At 35.7% G+C, this 18,213-nt stretch overlaps 1 pseudogene; it reads left to right on the top strand.

The window, feature by feature from the left end:
* The first annotated feature begins 10,311 nt into the window (after nt 1-10,311).
* Nucleotides 10,312-17,964, top strand: LOC142632584 (putative xyloglucan galactosyltransferase GT17; annotated as a pseudogene).
* Nucleotides 17,965-18,213: the final 249 nt, after the last annotated feature.

Below are 18,213 nucleotides of genomic sequence, written 5' to 3'. Positions count from 1 at the left end.
GGAAGAGATACTCATGGACGTACCAACCAAAATATAGGATAACGAGGGTGATATGGGGGATAGAATTCACAATTAGAGTTCTGAGAGAATGAGACATAAAAACAAGACCATAGTAAGAACATGGTAAAAAATGGAATCCAATACTTGATTTGTTATTAATAACTTTTAAAATATTCACTCACTTGAATGTATCCTTCTTGTGAGGCCCCCTTGTTTGATTGACTTCTTTTTTTCTTTAATTTGTTCATTTTATTTTCACCATAACTTTTGCTTAGATGGCCCTTGCAAGTTTTTTGAACTAATAGTTATTATTATTATTATTTTTTAGCCTTTGCCTAGATTGCTCTCATGGGATTTCAGGTTAGTGTTCTTTTTTTTTTTTTTTTTGGAACCCTAAGTTTTGCTTAGCCCTTTCGAGATTTTAGCCTAACAGAATTTTCACTTTTACAAGAGATACACAAACTGAATGGTAAGAAATCAAAAAGTGCTACAAATTATCCTCTAAAATATTCTCTCTCTCTCTCTCAAATTATAAAAGCACTCCCACTAACACCCTAAATCAATTTTAAAAAAATTTCAAATTTAAACATTAGGAAAATGCCCTACGCATTACTTTTTTGCTATATATGTATTTTCTTTTTAAGTAATGAAAAAAAATTTTAAAGAAAAAAAATTGGAGCTTTTTTCCTTAGTTGTAATACAATTAATATATATAGCATTAAGCCAAGAGCCTTGTAATTTAACTAACTGACACTTCCTGATATTTCTAAAGGAGATATCAAGGATTCAAATCTCCCCTCTCCTATTGAAACTATCGAATTATATATATATATATATATATATATATATATATATATATATATATATATACATATATATATATATATATAATATTATTTAGCAATACAATTTTTTTGGATTAAAAAAAACCTATATGGAGAGAAAAATAAATTTTGGCATGTTTACTGTCAGGTTTTAAAACATATATTTTAATTGGACTTCCACAAAGGAATATATATGGTTTGGTATGTGTCATTGTCCTAAAGTTTGACAAGATGACATGTGTCATTGTTATATGAATCCTTCAATTGTTAGTATCAACTTTTAAATATATATATATATATATATATATATATATATATATATATATTTATTTATTTATTGATATCATTTATCAATAAAATAATTTTTTTTTGAATTAGGAGTAACAAAAACATATATGGGAAGAACAATAAAACTAGGTGTTTTTAATATATTTAAATTGGATTGATAATATAAAAATAATAATAATAATAAATGTGTCATTATTGTATGCATTCTCCAGTTGTTATGATGCAATTTTATAGGCGAAAACCACATTTTCGTCCCTACATTTTCACGCGATTCTCACTTTGGTCCCTAACTTTTATTTCCATCGCTTTTAGTCCATATCCTGGAAAACGCGTCTCATTTTTGTCCCTGTCGTTACATCAGAGACGAAAAATGTACACGTGACAAACGAAGTGCACTGTTAGCTCACGAAAAGCTGATGTGGCCATAAAAATAATAATAAAAAATGTTATTTGGCATTAAAAAATGCCACGTCAGCATCTAAATTAAAAAAAAATTATTTATTAATTTTTAACTAAATAAAAAAAATTAAAAACTAAAAATCACGTGAATTGAGATCTAAGTGTGTCTTGAACAAGAACAACAAGAACACAAACCCAAATCTAAGAACAAAGAAAGAAAAAAACACCCAGATACACAAACTTTCTTTCCTTCACTCAAAAAAACAACAACCAGATCTCAAATGTAACAACACCAACAACTCCTCTCTCTCTCTCTCTCTCCTCTCAAAAATGTCATCCCAACAACAGCAACAACAAGAAGCCAAGAACCCAAATCCAATCCAAAAGTCACAAAGCAAAACACAAGATCTCCCTTCATATCTGTTAGGATTAGTGCCCTTAAATCCTATTGTATGATGCTATGTATGACATTATGTATAACATGATGTATGACTTAATATTGTGATTGATAAAGCTATTTTATTATTATCTAAAATAATAGTAACATGAATATGGGACATTATCATATAGTCCATGAGATGCATTGTATGTGATTTATGTGAAAAGTCACAGAAGATGTAAATCACAAGTTCTTTGTAAACTCAGAATTAATAGTTCGTAGTCGGTGATGAAATTGGGCATTTCATCTGCGAAGACTATAACGTGTTAACTAAGATGATTTGTCTTGATCATGGAAGTGGAAGCTTCTAGTTGATCTGTTGGTATGTTTTAAGAGTTAAAACATATTGAACAGGACCGCTATGGAATTTATTATTCTTCTAACGACTGTCAAATGAATAATAAATCTCACGACTTCTATTTGCATGAATTCTTAATCCTGAGAGAATAATGGACCTGATCATGAAGTGTAGGTTGCTTTGATATATTAGGAGTGAGATCTGAAGTGACGGTCAAAACCTCAGTATGTTGGGCAGCCACATTTAGTGTTGATGGAACATATATTCTCAAGATGGAATTCATAGTCTCTTGATGGAGATATAAAATATTCCCTTGAGATAAGTTTAATGGGTTCAGTTATTCAGAGAGTTAGGCCTAACCACCTTAGTAAGAAATTACTAAAGTATATATTTATGAAATTTAATTTCATAAATATATAATGAATAACTTTAAAGAATTAAACCGGGTACTCAAGGATAAGATGTAGTAATTTACAAAGTGGTAGTCTACGTTTATGACTTTGTGTTACTACGAATATTTTATGAAGGGGTTACGTGTATAATAAAGTCTTGGGATATAATTTATTAATAAGGCCTAGAGTGCAATTATATTTATATAGTGGTATTAAATATAATTAATGGTAACTTTGGATTTGTCAAGAGTTGACGGAAAAAGCCCAAGGCCCATTGGAGCTAGTGTCTTATTGGTCCATTTTGGTCCCACTTCAAGCCACACACTAAAGCCCAATTGGAAAGGCCCAATAGGCCAACCCAATTAGATAATCAGTTAGTTATAAAGGGAGAAACATACAGAATTTTTAAGTGAAGAGATTAGAAAAGAAAAAAGACACGGTGTGTGAGAGAGTGTGAGACACACTTTCATTCTCCCTTTGGAAAACTGATTGAGAGACCACACATCTTGGGCGTAAAGTGGAATTGGAGTGAAGATTAAAAGTGTTCCCAAGTGCTTCTAATCTTTGTTTTGAATTTCTCCACACCAAGGTACGCTATCTTGTTCTTAAATTCTGAAATTTATGTAATGCACGTTATCAATCATGAATGAAATAGATCCTTGTTCGTTGCTTCCGCTGTGGGTTTTGCATGAGATGCAAAACCAGAATTTTTCCTTCAATTGGTATCAGAGCCAGGTTTTCATATCATGATTGTATAATATGTGATTAAATTTTAGAATTTAAGAAAAACCGTTGTCTTTATGTTTTTAATTTTCTGCATCATATGAATATAATGAAGAGAATTGCATTACTTGTATAAGCATATCCGTTTCTTCACAAGGATATATTGTTCTTGTGTGAAGCCGTGTCTTGTAGAAAAGTGCTTGGATATGAATACAATTGAGTGTTGATGCATTGATTGTTATTTCATAGTTGATGTACGGATTGCCATGTAGTTATTAATTGATGAAGATGAAGTAACCGTTTATAAAAAATAAAAAAAAACTGCTTCAGTTATTGCTCCGTTTGACTTTGAATTCAATTTGCATGGTTTGAATTTATGTCACGGATTGGACTTAGAAATGGTGACCAATTGCATGGTTTGAATTCTCTTTGCACCGTTTGACCATTTTCCATGTCTTAAGAATAGGTGAATCCGTATGGATTGCATGGGGTGCATTTTTGACTTGGTCTTTGATTGCACATTTTGGACTACATTGAATGGCTTAGCCATTTTATTTGCTTTGGTAAAGTGAATCCGTAATAATATAATAATCATATATTATATATATATTATATTATATTATAATATATATAATATATATTATATTATAATATATTTAATACATATATATAACGTAATGTAATTAAATATATATTATATATATTAATTTGTATATTATATTATATATAATATAATATAAATTTTTATATATAATAAGGGTTTTTATTACGTTATATATATTTATATATATTAATGCTAGGGTTATGAAATTTATTCCTAATTAGATTAGGATTATATTTTTTTTTCACGTGTCTAGCATTATTATCATTCTTGATCTTAAAAACCTTTATTTAAAATATCTAGTGGGAGAGAGATTCAAGGGTTGGATCTCACGGCTTCCATTGTTGGTTCATAGTAGTGTGAAATTTATACTTTGTCTTTGCCTCGAGCTTAGCATTCCATGCGGAGAGTATTTATTTCATGGTCCTACAAGATTGAATTTCCTGGTTTATAGTGGTTTGATAAACACCTTGTCTTAACTTCGAGCTTTGCATTCCATGCGGAGGGTGTTTTATTATGGTACTACAAAATAAGCCTGTTAAAGGGATGAAATGTGGTTACACATGATTCTAGACAATGGTATACACTAGACTAAGTATTATAGTATCTTCTATGCTGAGTTCTTACTATTATTACTTAGAGGCTAAATGTAAAACGGCATATTATTAGTGTTTGATAAGAGTTGTCATGATAGCACTAATAATGAGAATAGTTCTCAATCAATCATAGTATTTTATATTCACTCTATGCTGAGGGATATTAAATATGAGATTGGGTTGTCGTTGCAAATATATTATTTTATGGTTTTATTAAGGTTCCATATTATATGCTTTTATGCTAAATCGATAATGTCCAGTTTACTTATTATATTCATGTTTATTATTTTCAGATTTTATCATGGCATCATTTAGTCCACTTGTTTCTATTCTTAACCAAAACAAACTGACTGGATCCAACTATGTTGACTGGAAAAGAAATTTGGACATTGTTCTTACTGCTGAAGAGCACAAATATGTGCTTACTCAACCATGTCCTAACTTTCCTTCATTAGATGCTCCTCTTGAGGAAAAACAATGATATGATCGTTGGCAGAAACCTAATGAGATGGCCAAGTGCTACATCCTAGCATCTATCTCAAATGTTCTACAGCATCAAATGCAGGATGTAGAACTTGCTTCGGACATAATGCATAGTCTGAAGGAGATGTTTGGTGAGCAAGGCCGTTCTGCAAGGCAAGAAACCATGAGGCAAATTTATAATACCAAAATGGCTGCAAGAAGTTCAGTGAGAGAGCATTGTCTTAGGATGATTGCTAATCTGAACACATTAGAAGTTTTAGGTGCCGACATTGATGGAGAATCCCAAGTGGATATGATACTCCAGTCACTACTAGAATCATTCAAGGAATTCAGACTCAATTATAATATGAACAAAAAGATTTATTCTTTGTCTGAATTAATGAATGAGTTAGTGGCGGCGGAAGGCATCCTTGGTACTTCTAGTGTTGAAGCCAATGTGGGTGAAGCTTCTACTTCTCAACCTAAGTCGAAAGGCAAGGGTAAGAAGAAGAAGAAGAAGAAGAAGAAGGACTTCACTAAGAAAGATGGTAAACAAATTGCCTTAGGGGTTGCCAACAAAGGAAAGAAAACCAAAGGAAAGTGTTTCCATTGTGGTGAGAAAGGACATTGGAAGAGGAATTGTCCAACATTCAAGGCTGCCAAGAATAAAGGTATGAAAAGTTCATTTCTTCTTGAAATATGTTTGGTACAGAATCCAACAGATTCCTGGTGTGTGGATTCAGGTTGTACTAATCATATCTGCAATTCTTTGCAGGGGTTCCAGGAGACCAGAAAGTTGAATGAGGGAGAACTATTTCTTACTTTGGCTGATGGGAGCAAGATTCCGGTTGAAGCTGTTGGAGTGTTTAATTTGTGTTTTAAGTCTAGAGTTTTAATATTGGAAGACTGTTTGTATGTACCTAATGTTCGTAGGAATTTAATTTCTGCAACTTACTTAGGTAAACATGGATATTGTGTTATCCTGAAAGACAATGTTGTAATAAAGAAGGATAAAGTGTTTATCTGTTCTGGCAATATTGTGGATGGTCTTTATATTTTAACTCCTGATAAGCATGAATTATACAATTCTGAATTAGATAGTAGCTCTCATGTGAAATCATCAAAGAGAAAGTTTCCTTCTACTAGTGATGCATATCTATGGCACTTGCATTTAGGTCATATTAATTCAAGTAGGATTCAAAGACTAATCAAAGATGGACTTTTACAGCCCATGGACTTTGATGGTTTTCCAGTTTGCGAATCTTGTTTGGAAGGAAAGATGACCAAACGACCTTTTAATGCAAAAGGTAGAAGAGCGCAAGATTTGCTAGAACTAGTACATTCAGATGTATGTGGTCCTATGTCAATCCAAGCAAGAGGTGGCTATGAGTATTTCATTACTTTCACTGATGATTACTCTAGATTTGGTTATGTGTACCTAATGAAACGGAAGTCCGAAGCCTTTGAAAGGTTCAAAGAGTTTAGGGCTGAAGTTGAGAATCAATTGGGTAAACACATAAAGGCCATTCGATCTGATCGAGGTTGCGAATACCTTCTTGGTGATTTCAAGGATTACTTGACTGAAAATGGGATTATATCCCAGTTGACTGCACCTGGAACTCCACAACAAAATGGTGTAGCAGAAAGAAGGAATATGACTCTTTTAGATATGGTTAGGTCCATGTTGAGTTATTCGACTCTACCAATTTCTTTTTGGGGATATGCCTTAAATACTGCAATGTATCTTCTGAATTTAGTACCTTCGAAGTCTATTCCTAAAACACCTGTAGAGTTGTGGAATGGGCGTAAGCCTAGTATGAGACATCTCCACATTTGGGGTTGTCCAGCACATGTGTTGAAAGGAAAGTCTGACAAGTTACAGTCTAAAACAGAAGTGGTATTTTTTGTAGGGTATCCGAAAGGAACAGTTGGCGGTTTATTCTATAGTCATAAGGATAATAAAGTGTTTGTTAGCACAAATGCCAAATTCTTGAAAAATGACTATGTGAATAATTTTACTCCGAGAAGTAGAGTTGTCTTGGCTGAAATGAATGAACCTGTAGTTGAACAACCAATGGATGAAACTAGGGATCATGTGACTGTATTAGATACACCACAAGATACTACTCATGAGATGTCTAGTACACAGATGCCTCGTCGTTGTGGGAGAATTATTCGGCCTCCTATAAGATTCATAGGTTTGGGAGAAACTTATGAGGCTATCTCAGAAGAGGCTGAATCGGATCCTTACACTTATGATGAAGCAATGAATGATATAGATGCACATCATTGGGTCCAAGCTATGAGATCTGAATTGGATTCTGTGGATTCCAATCATGTATGGGATCTTGTAAAGGCGCCTAACGGCATTAAACCTGTTGGTTGCAAATGGGTTTACTAGAGAAAGAGAGGGATAGATGGAAAGGTTGAAACTTTTAAAGCAAGACTAGTGGCGAAAGGGTATACACAAAAAGAAGGTATTGATTATGATGAAACTTTTTCGCCAGTAGCCATGCTTAAATCTATCAGAATTCTCTTATCCATTGCTGCTCATTATGATTATGAGATTTGGCAAATGGATGTCAAGACTGCATTTCTTAATGGCAATCTTGAAGAAGAAATATACATGTTGCAACCAGAAGGTTTCATAGCAAAGAACCAAGAGCATATGGTATGCAAGTTGAATAGGTCCATTTATGGACTTAAACAAGCATCTAGGTCATGGAACATCAGATTTGATCAAGCAATCAAGTCAATTGGTTTTGTACAAAATCTTGATGAACCATGTGTGTACAAAAGACATCGAGACAAAGTAGTAATGTTTCTAGTGCTTTATGTTGATGATATTCTACTCATTGGGAATGATGTAGGGGTAATGTCATCGGTTAAAGTTTGGTTGTCAAGCCAATTTGATATGAAGGACTTGGGTGAGGCTAACTTTATTCTAGGGATCAAGCTTTGGCGAGATCGCAAGAATAAGATGTTAGGCTTATCACAAGCTGGATATATAGATAAGGTTCTAGAACGGTTTAGCATGCAAAACTCCAAGAAATGATTGCTTCCTTTTAGACATGGAGTTCCTCTGTCTGATGACCAAAGGCCTAAGACTCAAGAGGAAGAAAATATGATGACACAAGTTCCTTATGCTTCTGCAGTGGGAAGTCTCATGTATGCCATGCTTTGTACTAGACCAGATATTTGTTATTCAGTTGGCATGGTCAGCCAATATCAATCAAATCCAGGACCAAAACATTGGCAAGTTGTAAAGCATATTCTCAAGTACCTTAGGACAACGAGAGATTATATGCTTGTTTACCATAGTGAGGATTTGATTCCCATTGGCTATACAGATTCAGATTTTCAATCGGATCTAGATTTCAGAAAATCCACTTCAGGATGTGTTTTCACCTTGGGAGGTGGAGCCATAAGTTGGAGGAGCGTTAAGCAATCTTGTATTGCGAACTCCACCATGGAAGCCGAGTACGTTGCTGCTTGTGAAGCAGCAAAGGAGGCTGTTTGGCTCAAGAAATTCCTTTCTGATCTTGGTGTTGTGAGAATGGAGCAAGTTCCCATCACATTGTTTTGTGACAATAGTGGAGCGGTTTCACAATCCAAAGATCCAAGGAATCACAAGAAAGGAAAGCACATTGAGAGGAAGTACCACATCATTCGAGATATTGTTGCTCATGGAGATGTTGTGGTAGCAAAGATTGAAAGTGCAAATAATCTAGCAGATCCTTTTACCAAAGTCTTACCTCAAAGGACTTTCGAGTCACATTTGGAGGGAATGAGAGTTAGATTAGTGCACAATAGTCTTTAGGGCAAGTGGGAGATTGTTAGGATTAGTGCCCTTAAATCCTATTGTATGATGCTATGTATGATATTATGTATGACATTATGTATGACATGATGTATGACTTAATATTGTGATTGATAAAGTTATTTTATTATTATCTAAAATAATGGTAACATGAATATGGGACATTATCATATAGTCCATGAGATGCATTGTATGAGATTTATGTGAAAAGTCACAGAAGATGTAAATCACAAGTTTTTTGTAAACTCAGAATTAATAGTTCGTAGTCAGTGATGAAATTAGGCAATTCATCTGCGAAGACTATAACGTGTCAACTAAGATGATTTGTCTTGATCATGGAAGTGGAAGCTTCTAGTTAATATGTTGATATGTTTTAAGAGTTAAAACATATTGAACAGGACCGCTGTGAGATTTATTATTCTTCTAACGACTGTCAAATGAATAATAAATCTCACGACTTCTATTTGCATGAACTCTTAATCCTGAGAGAATAATGGACCTGATCATGAAGTGTAGGTTGCTTTGATATATCAGGAGTGAGATCTGAAGTGACGGTCAAAACCTCAGTATGTTGGGCAGCCACATTTAGTGTTGATGGAACATATATTCTCAAGATGGAATTTATAGTCTCTTGATGGAGATATAAAATATTCCCTTGAGATAAGTTTAATGGGTTCAGTTATTCAGAGAGTTAGGCCTAACCACCTTAGTAAGAAATTACTAAAGTATATATTTATGAAATTAAATTTCATAAATATATAATGAATAACTTTAAAGAATTAAACCGGGTACTCAAGGATAAGATGTAGTAATTTACAAAGTGGCAGTCTACGTTTATGACTTTGTGTTACTACGAATATTTTATGAAGGGGTTACGTGTATAATAAAGTCTTGGGATATAATTTATTAATAAGGCCTAGAGTGCAATTATATTTATATAGTGGTATTAAATATAATTAATGGTAACTTTGGACTTGTCAAGAGTTGACGGAAAAAGCCCAAGGCCCATTGGAGCTAGTGTCTTATTGGTCCGTTTTGGTCCCACTTCAAGCCACACACTAAAGCCCAATTGGAAAGGCCCAATAGGCAACCCAATTAGATAATCAGTTAGTTATAAAGGGAGAAACATACAGAATTTTTAAGTGAAGAGATTAGAAAAGAAAAAAGACACGGTGTGTGAGAGAGTGTGAGACACACTTTCATTCTCCCTTTGGAAAACTGATTGAGAGACCACACATCTTGGGCGTAAAGTGGAATTGGAGTGAAGATTAAAAGTGTTCCCAAGTGCTTCTAATCTTTGTTTTGAATTTCTCCACCCCAAGGTACGCTATCTTGTTCTTAAATTCTGAAATTTATGTAATGCACGTTATCAATCATGAATGAAATAGATCCTTGTTCGTTGCTTCCGCTGTGGGTTTTGCATGAGATGCAAAACCAGAATTTTTCCTTCAATATCAACCCACCTAGCAATGGTGGAGCTAAAGCAAAATTTCCTGACTTCTCTCTCGAAACTCACTGACCGCCTGTCACGATGCCATTGGATCGCTCTCCAACCTCTACCTCAAGGCTTTGAGGCTGCTCCTCCTGCCGCCACCACTGCGGCCGCATCGGAAAGAGCTGGCCAAGAATCAAGCGAGGCACCAATCATTACAGGAGAAGTAGAATGGGCATCGTCACCATTCATCGCCACCGCCGCCGGAGTCTTCCACACAAACTTCGACTTCGACTTGGTACCACTCGCTTCCTGATCATTCTCCGCCATCACCATCCCTCCTCCAATCAAACCCAGAACAAAAAAAAAAATCCCACTAAAACTTCTCTCACTCATAGCTGCTAGAGAGAGAGTGAGTGAAAACAAACCCAAATTTTGGGTGTGGCCTGTTATGGGTCTTTGATGATTTTGTTGGGTTTGAGAAAAGGGGGCTTTGGGATTTATGAATTTGTATTTGAGCTAAATTTTTTTGGGTTTGTTTTGTGTTTGTTTCTTAAGAAAATATAGGTTTATGGGTTTGATTTGCTGGAGAATTTGGTGTTGTATTGCTGATTAGTTATTCAATTATGGACTTTGTGAAGATCATGTGGGTTTTTGATCTTGTATTTGGGTTTGTGATCCTGTTTCTGGGTTTGTGTTTCTGTTGTTCTTGTTCAAGACACACTTAGAGCTCAATTCATGTGATTTTTGGTTTTTAATTCTATTTTTAATTTTTTTTTATTTAGTTAAAATTAATTTTTTTTAATTTAGATGCTGATGTGGCATTTTTTAATGCCAAATAACATTTTTTTATTTTAATGGCCACGTCAGCTTTTAGTGTGCCAATAGTGCACCCCGTTTGCCACGTGTGCATTTTTCGTCTTTGATGTAACGGCAGGGACAAAAACGAGACGCGTTTTCCAGGATAGGGACTAAAAGCGGTGGAAATAAAAGTTAGGGACCAAAGTGAGAATCGCGTGAAAATGTAGAGACAAAAATGTGGTTTTTGCCATTTTTATAATATAATAATGTAATATAACTGGTTAGCAACTCATGCAATGCATGAGAAAGTTCAATTTTATCTAAAAGTGAATGATTTTCACTTTTATTTTGTATGAAAATATGAAATTTTATAATTATGACAGTTATTAAAGGACAATTATTTTGATTGTGTTTGTTTATTAAATGTTGAATTTGAGAAGTGTTATTATTAATAAGCATTTATTATGATTGTGTTTATGCTAAAATGCGAAATCTACTCTCTAATTTTCACCTTTTCATTCATTTTAGTCCTCCAAGTTTTTAAGTTTTAAGTTTTAAGACATTTCCATCGGCTTTTGTTAAATGTTGCGGTTAAAGTGTAAAATTGCGAGGTCTTACTAGCCTCGTGGTAAAATATGATAAGATTAATCGAAAGACACTTGTTATTGATTTACAATTGTTCAGATTCAAGTTTTATATACATAATATAATAATACTATAAAGGATGGTATAAATATAGATCATGTAACAAAATATTGTGTGTTAAACATTTTTGGGTTTTATATTTATAGTATATTATAGATTTTGACTGAACTACCAAGATAAAAAAAGATGTGAATGTAATTAGTAATTGGGTCTAGTTAATGTGTGCCATTAGGGTCCGACATACATTAATCATCCATTTTTATAAAGTTTTTATGAGGAATAAAAAAAAGCTATTAAAACAGTTAATCATTTTTTCATAAAAAGTTTTTAAAGAATATACATTAGTAAAACCTAAAAGCATGCATTAGTAAAACCCTTTAATAATTAGATGGATTTACTTTTTATTTTTTTAATTGTTGACTAAATTATGCGCCCTAGTTGCGCTATTTTTATCAAAGAGGAAATTTGCAGGATAGCGTTAGTAAGGGAAAGAATATAATAAGTTGACATGGGTGAGAAACAATATTGCAAACTAGCATTTCGAGTTTTAGAGACTCGATTTCAATCTAAATTTTGAGTTTCAAAGACTCGAATTCCACTTGTTGATCTGGGTTTCTTGCCATATAGATCTCGAGTCTTATAGACTCGAGTTTGAAACAGACCAACACAAATCAGATCGGGCAAGAATAGAGAAACAGAGAACACAGGGACAAAAGAACAAAGAACGGAGGAACAGATTAGGAAGGAAGAAGAAGAAGAAGAAAAAGAAGAGGAGGAGAGGAAGAAGAACAAAGGACCAGATTAGGCAGGAAGAAGAAGACTCAGATCTGAAAGGAAGACTCAGATGTGGAAGGAAGAACAAAAGAATTAAGGTGTGGAAAGAACAGGAACTCGAGTTTTAAATACTCGATTTGCACGTGGATTTTTTTCCACCTCAGCCTGCCATCACATGCAATTCGAGTCATAGAAACTTGAGTTCAAATCTGAACTCGAGTTTTAGAGTCTCGAGATGTTAGTTTGCTATATAGTTTTTCAAACCTGACAACTAACTAAAATATTTAAAAAATAACGTTAAAAGGAAAAAAAAAATCTTTTATCAAAAGATAGTGACACGTAAAGGACTGCATGTGCTTAGAAACGGAACCTTTTGTCTTATTGAAGCTATCTACCTTGACTTTTCCCTATTCATGAATTTCTCACCAGCCAACACAGTGACACATAAAGAATTGCATGTACTTAGAAACGGAGCCTTTTGTCTTATTGAAGCTCTCTACCCTGACTTTTCTCTAAATTTCTCACCACCCAACATTGCTCTCTCTCTCTCTCTCTCTCTCTCTCTCTCTCTCTCTCTCTCTCTCTCTCTCGATTCTAGAGCTTCTTATATTAAAAGTCCCCTCTAAAGTCGAAAGTACAACCCTATCAACAAAAAAGAAAAAGAAAAACCCCAACTACAACAGTAATAACACTGTGATTTTCTACAAAAGCGAAAAAAAAAAAAAATTTCCTCACCGCTCCAATTAATCTCTCTCTCTCTCTCTCTCTCTCTCTCTCTCTCCATGTTTTCCAGAAAGCAGGCACCTGCAAGTACTACTCTATGGACGGAGGAGGAAACAGAGAAATTGTCCAAAAACAAAGAAACCTAATACTTCACATCCACCATGAATACTCAAAACAAATTGAGGTTCAATGTTTGCCTTTTTGTCTTTCTCTTAGCATGGTTCCTTGTATTTTTCTTCTGGTTCCCACCTGTTAGAAATACTGAATAATTGTATTATATTTCACTATGAAAGAATACACATGAGTGCCTTTATATAGGAGGCATATGAGTGCAGTACAAGTAAGAGAGTAGTATAAGAATGTGTGATATACAAGTAATCTAGTTGGGCCTAAAGCCCATAACACTATACACGTTAACAGTCCCCCTCAAACTAAAGGTGGATGTGAGACCAACTTGAGGTTGCCAACCAAAGTACAAAGGCGTCCCATAGGATGTGACTTGGTGAAGAGACTGAGATTAGCTTGAGAGCACCATGAACAAGATGATAATGGATAAAATGACAATTGATCTCGATGTGTTTAGTCCGTTCATGGAAGACATCATTGTGAGCAATATGAATGGCACTCTTGTTGTCACAATAAAGAGGAGTAGTAGAGGATGTAGACACGCCTAAGTCTTTGAGAAGCCATCGTAGCCAAAGAAGCTCAAATGTGGTATCAGCAAGGGCACGATATTCTACTTCAGTACTAGAGTGGGCCACATGAGTTTGTTTCTTGCTTTGCCAAGAAATTAGAAAAGAACCAAGAAGAAAGCAATAACCAGTGGTGAACCTGCGATCAGTGGAATCTCCTGCTCAATCAGCATCAGAAGATGCACGGAGAATAAGAGGAGACTGAGCAGAATAGAAAAGACCATAGAAGAGAGTGCCCTTTTGGTATCGAAGAATGCACAGAACAGCAACATAGTGAGTCGATCGTGAAGCAGACAGATACTGGCTCACCTGGTGAACAGCATAGGAAATATCTGGATGAGTAATAGTGAGATAAACTAGGCTACCAACCAAGCGTCTGTAAAGAGAGGGATTAGACAATGGTTTACCCCTTGAGGGAGTCAGATGCACATTAAACTTAACTGGAGTGTCAACAATCTTGCTATCAGTGAGTCTAGCTCAAGACAAGAGTTCAGAGGCATACTTGGGTTGAGTAATGTAAAGTCCATCTGTAGAATGAGTGATTTCAAGACCCAAGAAGTAGTTGAGATGTCCAAGATCTTTCATCTCAAATTGCTGACTGAGAAAATCCTTGAGTTCTTGAATGTCACTAAGGTCATCACTAGTTATGATCAAATCATCCATATATAGGAGAATTAAAATAGTGTCTTTGTCAGTGCGACGAAGAAATAAGGCAGAATCATAATGATTGGCCATGTAACTCAAGTGAGAGATGGTAGAGCTGAATTTGGCAAACCAAGCTCATGGAGCTTGTTTAAGGCCATAAAGTGCACGTCGAAGGTGACAAACCTTGTTTGATTCAACAGAGAGACCAGGAGAAGGTTGCATTTAAACTTTTTCACTTAAATCCCCATCAAGGAATGCATTTTTGACATCCATTTGAAAAATGTCTCATTTACTAGCAGAAGCAACAACTAAGAGGGCACGAACAGATAAGATACGAGCAATTGGAGCAAAGATCTCTTCATAATCAATCCTATACTCCTATGTAAAACCTTTTGCAACAAGACGAGCTTTGTAGCACTCAATGGACCCATCCAAGCAAGTCTTAATCTTGTAGATCCACTTACAACCAACCACAAATTTCTTAGGGGGGAGTGTCACCAGATCCCAAGTATGGTTTTTAAATAATGCATCAAATTCCTCTTTCATAATAATCTGCCATAAAGGGTCAGTGGAAGCTTCACGATAGGTGTGAGGCTCGTGTAGTGTAGCAAGGGCAGTGTAACAATAATAGTCAAATAAATGTACAGGAATGGATCTTACCCAAGTCGAGTAACGAGGTGCAAGATCTTCAGGCAGAGCAGAAGCAAGGGACCCAAGCTCATGGTTGGGGTTGGGTAGCTCATCTTCCACCTGTTCATTAAAAGGTGAACTAGGAAAGGGATCAATGATATCTGGTGGTTGGACAAAGAAGTCTACAGAAGAATCAAGAGTATATACAGGAGGATCAGGAGCAACTACAGAAGAAATATGTGTCTTATCTGGAAAAAGATCTAAGACAGAGGAGGAAGATAGGGAGACACGAAAGTGAGACAGCTCGACAAAAAGGTAATGTTCCCAAAAGACAACATTGCGGGAGATACGAAGACGATGAGAAATTGGATCATAACACCGATACTCCTTTTGAGTTTCGTCATAGCCAAGAAAAAAACATAGCCTTGACCAAGACTCAAGTTTGTTATGCTTATGTGGCTGAAGAAGAATGAAACAGGCAGAATCGAAGAAGCGAAGGTGATGATAATTTGGAAATGACCCAAAGAGGCGCTCATATGGAGTTTTATTTTGGATGACAGGATTGGGAATGCGATTATTATGACGAAATTTTCGTTCGACTCTACCATTTTGTTGAGAGATACCTGAACAAGTTAGTTGATAAACAGTGCCATAGGAATGCAAAATAGCTTGGAAAGCAGATTGAGTGTATTCAAGAGCATTATCAGATTGAAATATTTTGATGGGTTTGGAAAACTGAGTTTCAACCATTTTTGCGAAATTAGAATATACTTGCAATAATTCAAAACGATGTTTTATATTAAAAATCCAGCTATAGCGAGAGTAATCATCAACAAAGACAACAAAATATCGAGATCCACCAATACTAGAGACTGAGGAAGCCCCCAAACATTAGAATGAATAAGGTTAAAGATATCAGTGGATATTGATTCACTAGTATTGAAAGGTAAAACTAGTTGTTTTCCTAACTAACAAGAAACACAATCAAAATTTTCTGTAGACACTAAACTTCATAAATCTCTAGAAGCTAATTGTTGTACCTGAAAGGAAGATGCGTGACCAAGTCGAGCATGCCAAAGTGCAAGGGAAGGAATAGAAAAAACTGCAGCAGCTGTAGCAACAGAAATAGGAGCAACAAATAGAAGACGAAGGTTGTCCACAAGAAACATACACCCAACTTTAGGACCGGTCCCTTCCTCCTCACTACACATTAGTCAATGACACAAAATCTGCCGCCAATATTATTCCCACCTGCAATCTTGACACTCACTACACATTAGTCAATGACACAAAATCTGCCGCCAATATTATTCCCACCTACAATCTTGAAAACGTGTCAGTGTATGTATACTCATTGTCAGTCGAGTTCAACTTGGGTCTTCTCAAAGATTGCCATAACCTCAACATCTACACCAACATATGCCCCTACGTAGCCAATTGTGGCCTAGGCCAACCTCTTTGGCCACTTCCACAAGAATATTCTTCTTCTGCTGCTACTGATAATAATAATAATAATAATAATAATAATAATAATAATAATAATAATAATAATAATAATTCCTCAACCTCAACATGGTTCGCTACCTACCAATTCATAGCCGAGATGGTTTTCCACGCACGTGTGGAGAACCACCCATGTCGCATGTGGGATCCCAAGCGTGCCAACTTGTTCTTCCCTTCTATGGTGGCCTTTACGCATCCAGTACATGCAGCCATGGTTTTAAAAACCGAACCGAGAATCAAACCATTTTTTTCAAAATTTTCGGTTTTTGACCGATTGTTGACCGGTTTTGAGGCATTTAACCGGACCGGACTGCACCGGTTTTCCCGGTTAAACCAGTCGGTCCGGTCCGATTTTTAAAACAGTGCATGCAGCCCGTGAGTCTGATCGAAAAGCAAGGGACTCCTTAGCCGTTCGATTAGCTGAATACATAGAAAATCAAGAGACATGGCGAAATCAGAAGGGGAAAGACCACTTCATGGTGTTAGGAAGAACGGCATGGAATTTCCATGAGGACCGACAACGGAGCAAACAGACTCCTAAACCTGCCAGCTGTCAAAAACATGTCGGTGCTGACCGTAGAAAGACATCCTTGGAGAGGTGGGTCGAGGCAACACAGAATTCCATACCCTTTATATTTTCACCCAATCAAGTTTAAGCAGGATGAAGTGATGATGAGGTGGCAGAAGAAGATGAGGGAAGCCAAGAGGCCCCACTTGTGGTCCTTCATAGGGCCCCACGTAAGGGTTCAGACACAGACAAGGCGGCCATTAGAGCCAAGATTCTCTCAGTGTCACCAATCAAGTCGTTGCGAGTTATTACAAGTGCCACAAACCGATGGAGGTGTTGAATGTGATGAGAAAGTCCGAATTTTGTTTACAAGCACCATGTGACTCATTCACACGCCGTTCAACATTCGATGCTTAACTAACGGGGTTGTATTCCAGTATTCTTTTCGCCTCATAATGCTTGGACACAGTATGCGTGGTACTGACCTAGTGATTGGAAGACGTACTTGGTGTATATAGAATAGAAGATGATCACGATCATACTGACAGCATTGAAGATGAGCCTTTGAAGATTCACAAAAACACTCTGAAGAAAATGCGTGAAAGGGTTATTGATTTGATACCTACCCTCACCTATGCGCATCCCAATGCCACTGTCACTGACCACCACCTTGGATTCGAAGATGCTGTGGATGTTGCTCTTTCTGCATGGTCCAACCAACTTCATCTGTTGGACGCCTCCTAGCCTACCTACCTACCTCTCTTTTTTTCTTTTTTTTTTTGCTGAATACCTTCCTACTTCTCTTATTAACAATTTCTTCTTCTTCTAAATTATTCTTACCCAATTACCAAAACAATGGTTACATGTATTCCTATCTAAATAAAATCTTAATGAATGAGTTTACTATTATTTTACTGACTCACACCATCTTTTTTTCCTTTTCTTTTCATAGTACTTATAAATTTGAACCGTCTCACAGACATTCGGATCAGCTCATGAAAAAATTCTTGACTATTCT

Source organism: Castanea sativa, chromosome 4 (genome assembly GCF_040712315.1).
Source record: "Castanea sativa cultivar Marrone di Chiusa Pesio chromosome 4, ASM4071231v1".
In the NCBI taxonomy this organism is placed as follows: Eukaryota; Viridiplantae; Streptophyta; class Magnoliopsida; order Fagales; family Fagaceae; genus Castanea; species Castanea sativa.
Note: the sequence above shows the minus strand (reverse complement) of the source record. Positions and strands in the feature narration are given on the sequence as shown.